General features: G+C 36.6%; 1 pseudogene; it reads left to right on the plus strand.

Moving 5' to 3' along the window:
- The first annotated feature begins 9,158 nt into the window (after positions 1–9,158).
- On the plus strand, positions 9,159–9,608 carry LOC149751218 (plant UBX domain-containing protein 7 pseudogene; annotated as a pseudogene).
- The last annotated feature ends 1,755 nt before the right edge of the window (positions 9,609–11,363 follow it).

An 11,363-nucleotide genomic window follows, 5' to 3' on the forward strand; every position in this document is an offset into this window, starting at 1 on the left:
GAACAGAAACTGTCTCCCTTCAATCACTTAAAGGGACAAAGCTTGCCTAGACATCGACCGGGCCACAGAGCGAAATTGGTGCAACTTTCAGTGGCCTTCGTCCTATTGAGCTCGAATATCCTTAGAGGCCAACGTCTAGTTGATTTTAATTAGGCTTAGGATATTGATGCACTGGGATGATTTTTGGGCTAAGGACGAGTGATGAAATCCCAACCTTATCTTTTTAATGGGTTCAACCCTTAGATTATTTTATGCAAATGCTTTATACTATATGCAACAATTAAGAAGATTTTTAACATTTTATGTCATGACATTAAATTGCATTTGAATAGTTGATCAAGCAAACTAGCTAAATTAATTTTTTATTTCTATTTATTTTTTATTTTATTTTTTTATTTTATTTTTTTAACAAGAGTAAAATTTTAATCTAGGAATTATTAAAATAGGACTAGTATAAACAAAACAGGAAAATTAATTTAAATACTCACGGCCGGAGTTCGTTCACTCCGGGAATCCAAAAATGTGATCTTGATCTTTCTCGTTACTGTTCCCGCTGTGTCGCCCTTGAATCTGTAAAGATTTGAAATTTCAGCCGTGTTAAAAATAAAGAAATTGAAGAACTAGAAATTAAAAATTGAAATTTGCAGCCTTGTTCTCATTCGCACGTTGCAAATCCCCGGCAACGGCGCCAAAAACTTGCTACGTCTTTAATCTTGCTCTTTTTTAAAAGGAAAATTAAATGTAGAATACCCCAAGTATAGGGTGTAGCAAAGTAATATTCTCGGTGAGTCCAAAATCGAATCCACAGGGATTTGACAGTGAACAAAAACTAAAGGCTAAATAAATGTAGCCGTGTTAAAAATTTCAGCTTTGTGTCGCCCTTGAATCTGTAAAGATTTGAAATTTCAGCCGTGTTAAAAATAAAGAAAAATTGAAGAACTAGAAACTAAAAATTGAAATTTGCAGCCTTGTTCTCATTCGCACGTTGCAAATCTCCGGCAACGGCGCCAAAAACTTGCTACGTCTTTAATCTTGCTCTTTTTAAAAGGAAAATTAAATGTAGAATACCCCAAGTATAGGATGTAGCAAAGTAATATTCTCGGTGAGTCCAAGATCGAATCCACAGGGATTTGACAGTAAACAAAAACTAAAGGCTAAATAATATTCGGTTTGACAAAAATATAACTAAGGCATCAGGATTCAGCCTAGCACTTCATCATGCTTTTCTTAAAATTACCTATTATCTCAGTTAGATCTGAGTAAAGACCCAACCGGAAAGTGAAGCAGTGAAAATACCAATTAATCGTTAATAAAATAGATTTAGTTTTATGGGCAGCATTACAGTAATTCTATTTTAAACTACAGGGATTTCTAAGCATCTGTTATACCCAGGGAAATAACAAATCAGAAAAATATATAAGTTTGAAATAATTCTTATAAATCTACTACACCATAAATCAAAACATTAAAAACTCATTGATGATTAGAAAAAATACACGAAGAAAATGCTAGGCTTTTCCCTAGCCTTAGCTAAAAGAGATTTAGCTACTCATCTGAGATGGAAGCATATTTGTAAAAGGGATTAGCAAAGAAAAAGAATAAAACATAAACTCTTTCTCCTTTTCATTTAGAAACAGAGCATTTTAGTCTCTCCTTCGTGGCCTCCCAGGGGGATGTAATCAGTTCTCAAAAAGGAATGAAAGGTGGTTCCCTAGATTAAAAGCTTGGAGTCGAATGGAACCCCCCCTTTCCTCCACCGTATCCTCTTCCTCGCCCGGCTGGGAAGATCAGAAGAAGAGATGCGGATGTTTGGCTTCTGAGTTCCTCCTCCTTCTTTGCTCCGTCCTCCCTTCCTGATCCGTGGCCTCCTCCTGTCTCGCCCTCCACCTGATAGCCCCTCTTCAATCCCTCTCCCCGGCTGCCTTTTATAGACACCTTCAGCGTGTTGAAGGTGTGGCTGGGAAGATGGAAGGGTGCTGGAAGATCACGGTTGCAACTGGATGCGGATGTAGGGGCATTGGCTTCGGAGTTGGATCAGGGACGCGGCTGAAACGCTTGGAAGGAAGCGAAAACGTGGGATGAATGAAGTCTGGATGCCATGTATCGTTTGGAGACTCTTCAGCTACTGGGATGATCATCTGGAACGTTGGGAAGTTTTGAAAACGAATGGTTGCTGGGAAGATCATCTCAATCCGAATGGTTGAAATTGGATGCTGGAAGCGTTTTGAATCTGCGGGCGTTCTAGGAATCTGCTGGAACACATGGGGAGTTGGAATTTGTTCTCGAAACAGGGGAGACGGAAGGATGCTAATGAGATGCCATGATGCTTGGAGAGCATGGAATACGCGGGGGCGATGCATGCTCTGTTCATTGGGGATGTGCTTCACGGGTAGATGGGATGAGAAGCTGGGAAGACATTTATGTTGGGATTCTTGGGAAGTTGAGAAGACTTCTCGGCTGGGAGGAAACAGGGGAATGTTGCTGGGACGGTTCCACTGGGGTGTTGCTTCACGAATGAAAGAAAGAGCCAGTTGGGAGACGGGAAGTCAAACGGTTGTTGGGGAGCTTCGGAAGACCCGGACACGTTGGGACGACTCCTCTTGGTGTCGGATTGGACGTGTTCTGATGCATGAGAGCTTTGTTCCGAAACAGAGGAGGTGAGATGGATGTAGCCACGGACGGTTGGAAGACTTTGACGTTGGGAAGTTGCTGGGAAACGGATACTTGGTTTGAGAAGCAACTGAATTACTTTGGGACACTCGAGACGGCTCGGGGACACTTGAAGATGTTGGTAAATCACTTGCTTCAGCCCGTTGACGTGGATGCATGGGAATTTTAGGTTAGGAACTATTGAGTCGCCTCATTACAGACACTGGAGAATTTGTTGAGCTCGGGCTGCCAGGCATTGGGCTGAAACCCAGCGTTTTTGGGTCTCTTGAATTACTTGCACTCAAACATAAATAACACATTAATTAATTAATTTTATTAACAAAAGATTAGCTATAATACTAATTAAAATGGTATGAAGATTATACTTTTGTGCTCTCATCACACTGAACAACTATTAGCTAGACGATATCAATATGTAATAACTGATTGGGTACAGATGAAAGAGAGACTCAAAGAAAAATACCCACCCCGTAACTACCAGGACGATCTTCTTAATCGATGGAACACTAAATCCATATTTGTAAGGCATCCTGACACACAAAGCACTTCCACATGCCCTAATTCCTCAGGGCCTAAACCTTCTATAAGGTCCACTACTTCTAGGCCCCCTCCTACTGCCCATGTCCCAAACCGAGACACTAACGACAAGGAAATTCTTGGTGAGCCTCCCAAATCACATTCCAAAATTTGGTGTTACAAATGCCAAGATTTTGGTCACGTTGCCTCCCAATGTGTTAACAAATCTTTCATTATTGTTCAGCAAGAGCAGGGAGGTGACACAGATAACTTAGAGGAACAAATCTATGAACCAAACTTCGATGACATTCAGGCCACTGAGGAAGAGTGTGATGACAAACCTGAAATCCTAGGATGCACCCACACTACACCTAGCTCGCTTGCACAGTCAGATAGCGAGTCTGACAAGTCCACCATGGGTGTAGTTGAATATGCCCTCGCACAACCCATCGAAACTGATGTTAGGATTTCTGAGCCTGTATATGCATTTGCGCAACACATTCATAAGCTGCATCAGGAAATCCATAAGGACATTCTTGCATGTATTGCTAATATAAGATGCAAGCTAATTTTCATGCTCAAAATTTTAAACTTGGGGTTACGTAATGATCCGTCTTAAGGAATTGTAGTCTCTTAGTATTGGACCATTCAGGGTGTTGCACAAAGATGGCACTGATGCCTATGCCATTGACTTTCCATTTGATTTTGGTCATAGCCTTACTCTTAATATTAAAGATTTGGTTGTAATCCCTGTTGACTCTTTTGTTGCACACTCTCCTGCACCTGATGTTTATCCTATTATTGATTCCATGCCTTCTTCTTTTCCTTTTCTCCTCCATCGAGCACGGAAAGAGTATATTGATTCTGTTTTAACTGAGCAAATAGTTTTTGACAATGATGGAGACATTCAGCATTTTCTGGTTCGTTGGCGTGGACGACCAAAGTTCGGTTACACTTAGATCCAGCACGAAGAAATACCGCCAATTAACTCGGACTTGTTGGGGCTTTACCGAGGCTTAACCAAGCCGCTTTCATCGAGGTCAACTTCTTTCCACCCGGGAAGAGTTGGTGCGGACACTAGTGCCAGGTCGGACGGTCGCCACAGGATGCAGCTAGCTTAGCGGATCCCAGCCGATTCAGCCAACCCGATTTTATTTTGGATTAATTTATTTTAGTTGGATTTATTTTATATCGATTGGGTTTATTTGCTTATTGTCATTTGGGTTTATTTGCATATTGTCATTTTAGGGCCTTTTTGGCATTGTTTTATTTGTAGGGGTCTATTTATTATTTTATGACCCTATATATATGGGTCCACCCTCATGTTTAGGATTTGATGAATGATGAATGAAAATTAGCCTCCTTTCTTTCTGAAATCCTGGTATGAAGCCATGGCTAGAGCTAGGTGAGAAGCCTGGTTCTTCTTTCTCCCCCTCCTCTTCTCCTCTTCTTCCTCTTCCCCCTCCTCTTCTTCCCTCTTCCCTCTCCTTCCTGCAATTGTCCTGCATCAACTTCCTTGCTTAACAATAAAATCCTAAAGAAGAAGGTTATCAATTCGTCAAGCAAACCATCAAATAAGATGACTTATTTCAAACATGAAAAGAATAGGCATAAAACTTTACATATAGTTCTAATACAAATAAATCAAATAGTAAAATTATTACTATTAAACAGATTTGGGTTCCAAAAGAAACCATATGCACTAATCCCCAAGGACCCAAGCAAGCTTGGGTATCTAAAATGAAAAACTGAGATTATTTTGCAGATGTGCCAAAGCAACCCTTGAAACTCATGTGAAACTCTTATTGGGTGCCATGACATATGACTTATAGGTAAAATTTATTTCACCTTTTGTGAAGGTATGAATGTAATTTATCATGTTATCAATATATCATTCATTTCTTATATGATTATTTGAAATGTATTATAATTTGCCTTATAAGTCTCATATGTGCATCATATGTTAAATCATAATCATCTCAAATTGTTTCAATCATAAATAATTAATGTGTTATGATCATAATGAGAAACTCTCTTAAAAAGTTTTGTAATAAAGGTTTGTTTTTTCTTTTACAAGTAATTTTTAAGACTATTCTAAAATCTAAAATCAATAAATCTTATCTTTAAAGTGTTTCATTGAGCATAATCACTGTATCCTTGATTGCATGATTAATATCTTTCTATATAATTATCTCAAATTTTGCTAATTAATTTTAACACATCATATTTAATTTGAGTATAAAAATCTTTTAAAGCATGAATATTAATTCTTTTGAACTATCTCTCATAAGTCAAAATAAAATCTGATTTGCTCTAAAAGAAGATTGTTTATCTCCCTGAAACATGATTATTTATGTTGAAAGTTGAATAATAATCAGAATTTTGATTGCAACAACTGTTTAAGATAATTTGATTAAAACTTAACTTGTTATCTGAACATAAATCAATACATTTTGGATTAAAAATCTTTTTGAAAAATCCAAAAAAGAAATCCTTATGATGAATATCTTAAACAAACAGAATCCAAGAAACTAACATGATTTTGAAAATAATCTATTGCCTCACATGCTTGTTCTTGAACCATCTTGCTTAATGAAATTGTCTCTTTGGTTCAATTAACCTGTGTTTACTTATCTTTAAACAATCTCTTGAGTAGAGTGACTCAATATTCAATTATTGTTATATCTTATGTTAATTAGATTAAAATTAATCTGCTCATTTGTCTATTGCCTAATAGTTTTAATCTTGATTAGATTAGAATTAATCTGTTACTAAGGTTAAGTTCCACTGTGCATCCATATAATTTAGCTTAATTAACTCAAAAGTTTAGAAGTAATTAAAAAAATTTAAAAGCCCAATTCACAACCCCCCCCCCCCCCCCCTCTCGGGCTGCATCTATAGGCAACAAATCAATATTTAGTTTAACTTATATCGTTAAGTTTCTGGTATGGATACAAATTGATGTATTGGTCAAGATAAAAACCTTGGTAAGGAGCAAGAGACACTCTTTTCCTTCCATCCTTATAATCACCTTGCATTTAAAATAGATTCTTGTACTTAGGTTAGTCTCATTCATATTATCACACTAAATTCTTTTTTTGGGGGGGAGTTTTTATAGGAGAAGGATAGTGGCAAATCCATCTTCTTCCGCACCATTCTTCTTGGTAAACATCATTTTATTGTCAACTATCACAAAAAAACCCCTAGGCAGAGTATACACTGCCTCTGGGGGGAGCAACACACAGGTGGTGCAGCGGGGTCCCATAGCCAAGACTTGGACACCTTCTATGTAGTTCATGGGTAATAAAGATCAGCAACAAAACCTCCCAGTTGATCATGGTTACAGTTCATCATGTCTTTATTGAGATCACAAAGACTAACAATTTATTGCATGTTGGTCAGGGTCACGGTTCATCTTGCCTGTACAGCAAACATGTAGGCTAACAACTTACACCTCCTGTTGGCCAAGGTCCATTTATCACAGTGATTGACTGAGAATTTGAAATATTAACAAAATACAGTTCCCATGTAACTTATGGAACTATGGAATTTTTAGAATAACAATAAGTAACTTTCATAAAATCATAACCATAAGCAATGAGTCACATTATCATAAAAAAGCGTTCAAAAAAGCACAACCACGTAATTTCAATGAAAAGAACTAACTTCAAGGTTGCTGATAAAATGGACAAATAAATTAAATTTTCAAAATCTTCAGATGTACTATTTATATAAGTTTACCACTTATTCCTTTTCAATTATGGTAACTAGGAGCCTTAAGGGCAAATTTCATCTCAAGCCAAATCTCGAGCACAATCTTAACGAAGTCCAAATACAACAAAAACTAACCATAACGACCTGAATTTACAAATTTGAATTGTATAATTTTTAAATAGCTGATATACCTCATATGTAGAGATATATTGTTCAGAATTTAATTTGTTGTACTCCACTGTATGAAAATTAAAAAATATAATTTTTATTTGGAGAAAATAAGTCACAAAAATGTAATGTGCAAAAAAAATTAATCAAAAAAAATTTATTGTCCAGTAATTTATTGTACAGAAATTAAAATATAGAACATTCCATGAACAAAACTAGTGTTATAGAAAGAACATATATATATATATATATATATAATTAGATCTAGACGTTTTTCCTAATGGTTGACCCAAACCACTCGAACAAAGCTCATGTTCCGGATTAGATCAAGACTTAGACAGAGATTCTCTCTCGAAGCCTCTTTTTCTCTCTAAGCTAAACCTAGAGATCATAGTTCAAAGCCCTGGCTTCCTTTTAGCTTACATCCAAGTTGACCCCTAGGTGGACGCCCTACACTGCCTCAATACTCAAACAGTATTCCGGACTATTAATTTAACCCCAGCTAGATTTGACCATTTCTGATCTTTACCGTTAGATCCACCTGGCTCGGACTGATCAGATCTGTAGGGCACAATCACCTGACCGAACTGATCTGGAGGCATGAGAACGCTCTCTAGCAATATTTAATTTTGCTTTCTGGAATGATGTAAAATTAATAATATTTTAATGATATTAAATTGGTGTACCTGACTTGTTTGTCTGAAATAGGATTTAAAGCGAAAAGAGGTAAGTAGCCTAATGCTTCAATATGTGTTTTCCAAATTATTTGATAAAAAAATTTATTAGGCAAGTAACCTAATGCTTAAATGTGTGTTTTCCAGATTATTTGGTAAAAAAATTTATCAAATTCTGATATCTATTTTGTACTTAGTTAAATGGGTCAAGCATGTTAATGTTATGATAGTAATTATTTTAAATTATGTTATATATTATGAAATTTGAAAAATATGACTGGGCATATTATGAAAAATCTATTTTGTACCTATGTATTCTCAACATGGCTATGATCTGGCTCTATCAATGGGGATTATTCGTTGGCCCTGTCGACTTATAATATGTGAGAAACTAGTTTCGACACTGCACCACAGAAGATTAGAATAGTGGTATTTGGACATTGTGGCCACTGGTGGTTAATAATAAGTGTTTTTGGCATTTTGTGCGAGCCATACTACTAGGTTACGTGGCCATAGCCTATTGATGTTGGAATTCTGGTATCAATTTTTATAAAAATAATAATAAATTTCAAAAGAATATATATATAGATACGTTTATTGATGATTTATTTCCAAGTCAATATTTTATGCTTTAAATAAATATTGGCATGTTTTTTTCAATTTGGGGTATTATGTTGCTTACTCGGCTAGTGTAGTTCATCATCATGTTTTCTCTATTCCTCAAATGCAGATACATGATCGCACAGGATTGGGGAATGTGCTAGATTTTCTAAAGATTCTTTAAGTTAGTAACATTTTAGTTTGATTAGTAAGAGTATTTCATTTGATTTATGTTATTAGTTGGCACATGTGGACATATCTTATGTTGGAACTTTGTAAAATTGCTTTGAATAATTTATTGATTAAATAAAATTTTAAGATTTATTATTGCTTTGATCTGATCTGTAGCTTTGTATGTCTGCCGTATAGGCACCATACAGACATGCAGAGTCTGTTGCGCTCCGAGTTTAGGGCATGACACAAACTAAATATAAAAGTTGAATCGCATGCAGATATTAAACTTCTCTATTCAGTCCAATTCAAATATGGATTAAATCTGATTCAGTCCAATGCGACAAGGAATCAATTGGACTTCTTTTTGACCCAATACAGATACCGATTTAAAGTGGGGTAGCCAATCCCGATCCAACCCTACTCTACTCATGGTCCAATTTTCAATCCCTTCGAAATTGCTGTTTTGAATCAACCTAGAAGAACTTGGAGTCGACTTGAACTAGGAACACCAGAGAAGTTCGTCTCCTATAACATATAAAAGTTGACTCGAACTAGGAATAACAGTATCTAAAATACTTACATATAGACACGTATCCAATATCCGGTGGAGTTAGAATCAGAAAAACGAGAGTTGATCAACCCATGGAAGACTTTCCGAGCTTCATTGAGAAGGAAGCCCTAATTTCTTTTTTCTTGGAGAATGCCACGAGCTTCTCCTCCGACGCTGCTGTCAAGTATCTGCAGGCGACTAACTGGAGGTTGGAGGATGCTTTAGAACTATTTTTCTTGTTTCGTCCATCATCTTATCTCATATATCATGGTTCCTTCCACGACCCCAAGGTGGAAGCCCATTGTGGGAATAGGTGGCTGCGTGTAAACCTGCAAAACATGGAGGAATTCAGTTCCCACGTGCTCAACCGGGATACATGGTCGAACGGAACGATAGTGAACATGATTCAGGCGAATTTCGTCTTCCGGCAAGGGAACCATGACACTGATGAGGGGAAGAAGGTCTGCACCTACTACAATTTGATCTCGTCGCCTGCAATTCCTGTGATCAATCCCATCACCGGCCGGAAGATGAGGTCATGAAGCGCATGAGATCAGCGGAGAAATTGTTAGAGGATCTACTCCCGTTTGTGGATGACGGTCCAAAGGAGCACCTAGTTCGGTTTATGTGAGGTACTTCTGTTGGATCAAAGAGCCTGGAATATGAAAGTAACCTCACCTTTGAAGAAGCAGGCTTGTCAAATTTCATAATTTCAATGGTTTCGAAATGAGAAGGGATTATTGGGTTTTGATTTTTATGGAGTGCAAAGTTCACGGTGCCTTGTTATCGTTAGTTTTGTAGGTGTGGTCTTAGGGTTATATACTACGTAGTACAAAGTGTTTTTTGAGATGGTAATGTAGTGGAAAGTTGATGTTTTCTTTTGTTTGTTTGTTCTGTAGTTGTGGTCTTACGATGCCTACTGCAAAGTACGTACAGCTAGGCCTGGATATTTGTGGAAAAAAAAAGGTGCGTGAAGAAGGTCCTCGTTTTTGATGATATGAAGTTATTCGAAGGTTATGATTCTTTTTCTAAAGACTGGTTGATTTTTTTATTATTTTTTTTCTATAAATGGAAAGACTTTTAGTTGATCACAAGGCAACAAAAGGCAACAATTCCTTGAAGAGGTTTGGAGGCGACATTGTTAACATTACAAAAACTTGAGAACGATGGAATACGTAGTGTTTGATAATTGCATCGGTATTTATCTTTCTATTAGCTTACCCTTTTGATCTTCATCTAGTTATTGAAATTATTTCTCGAAAAAACTTAACCCTTTATTAATAAAGCTATCAGGGTAGGGTTAGCATTTACTTAACACAAAGAAGGTCAGAGAATTTATCTAAACAATTAATGTAACATCCCACGACTGAGGCCGCAGCAACCATCCCATTTTTCTAAAAAAAAGTCTCCTCACAAGCATGTAAATCAACATCATGTCATAAATCAAGCAGCGAAATAATTAATCAATTAATGAAATCTAAAATTTAAATAATGAATAATTTGGACATTAATCATCAATAATTTGGATAGTAGATATATTAATAATTTGGAATATTGTATACAATGTTTTCTGTTTTCCGAATTGTATAAATTTTTATTAATCATTTTTTTCGTTCTTGTTTCTCATATTGTTTCTTATACTCGTTTCTCTACCCGGTAAGTATGCAAGCTGGCGGGACTGTCTTGCAGCGGATTGCACATGGCAGGGATAGCAGAGTGTATAAAATCCAGCCGAGTGGTATGCCGGTTTAGATTTGGCTCATTAGGACCTATACCATATGTCATGCATTGTGGTCGTTTTTGACCCTTTTGTTTCAAACACAAAAACTAAAAATTTAAAAAATTGACCTCCTTACCAGCTCACTTCTTAGCACGAAATTAGATTTAGTTTCTTGAAATCATGCAAAAAAAGAGCATATAAAGATTCAGAGGCCTGCTCGGTTTAATGATTTCAGAAATTAGTGTTCAACCTGCAATCCATCCATGATATATATCATTGCCAAGCTGCTAAACTTACTATCGGTGTCTCATCTCCTTTCTTTGCCCTATTCTGAATCCCAAGCATTGTTAACTATAATGTCAAAGGTCTGAGGCTTTTCTCTAGCATTGACAATTTATTCTGATAAAACTCATCATTCTTAAAAAAAAAAGAAACGGATAATGCATTCATTGCAAGTGTGACATTCTAGTTTTATCAAATTCATTGTGATTCATAATGCATCAAAGCTGTTCAAAGTGGAAATCACAGATAGCCAAGAGCAGTTGACAAATATTGAATGCATAAACATGTACCCAAT

The sequence above is a fragment of the Phoenix dactylifera genome, chromosome 15 (genome assembly GCF_051530095.1).
Source record: "Phoenix dactylifera cultivar Ajwa chromosome 15, Ajwa_hap1_PhDact_Kaust_v1.1, whole genome shotgun sequence".
NCBI classification, from domain to species: Eukaryota; Viridiplantae; Streptophyta; class Magnoliopsida; order Arecales; family Arecaceae; genus Phoenix; species Phoenix dactylifera.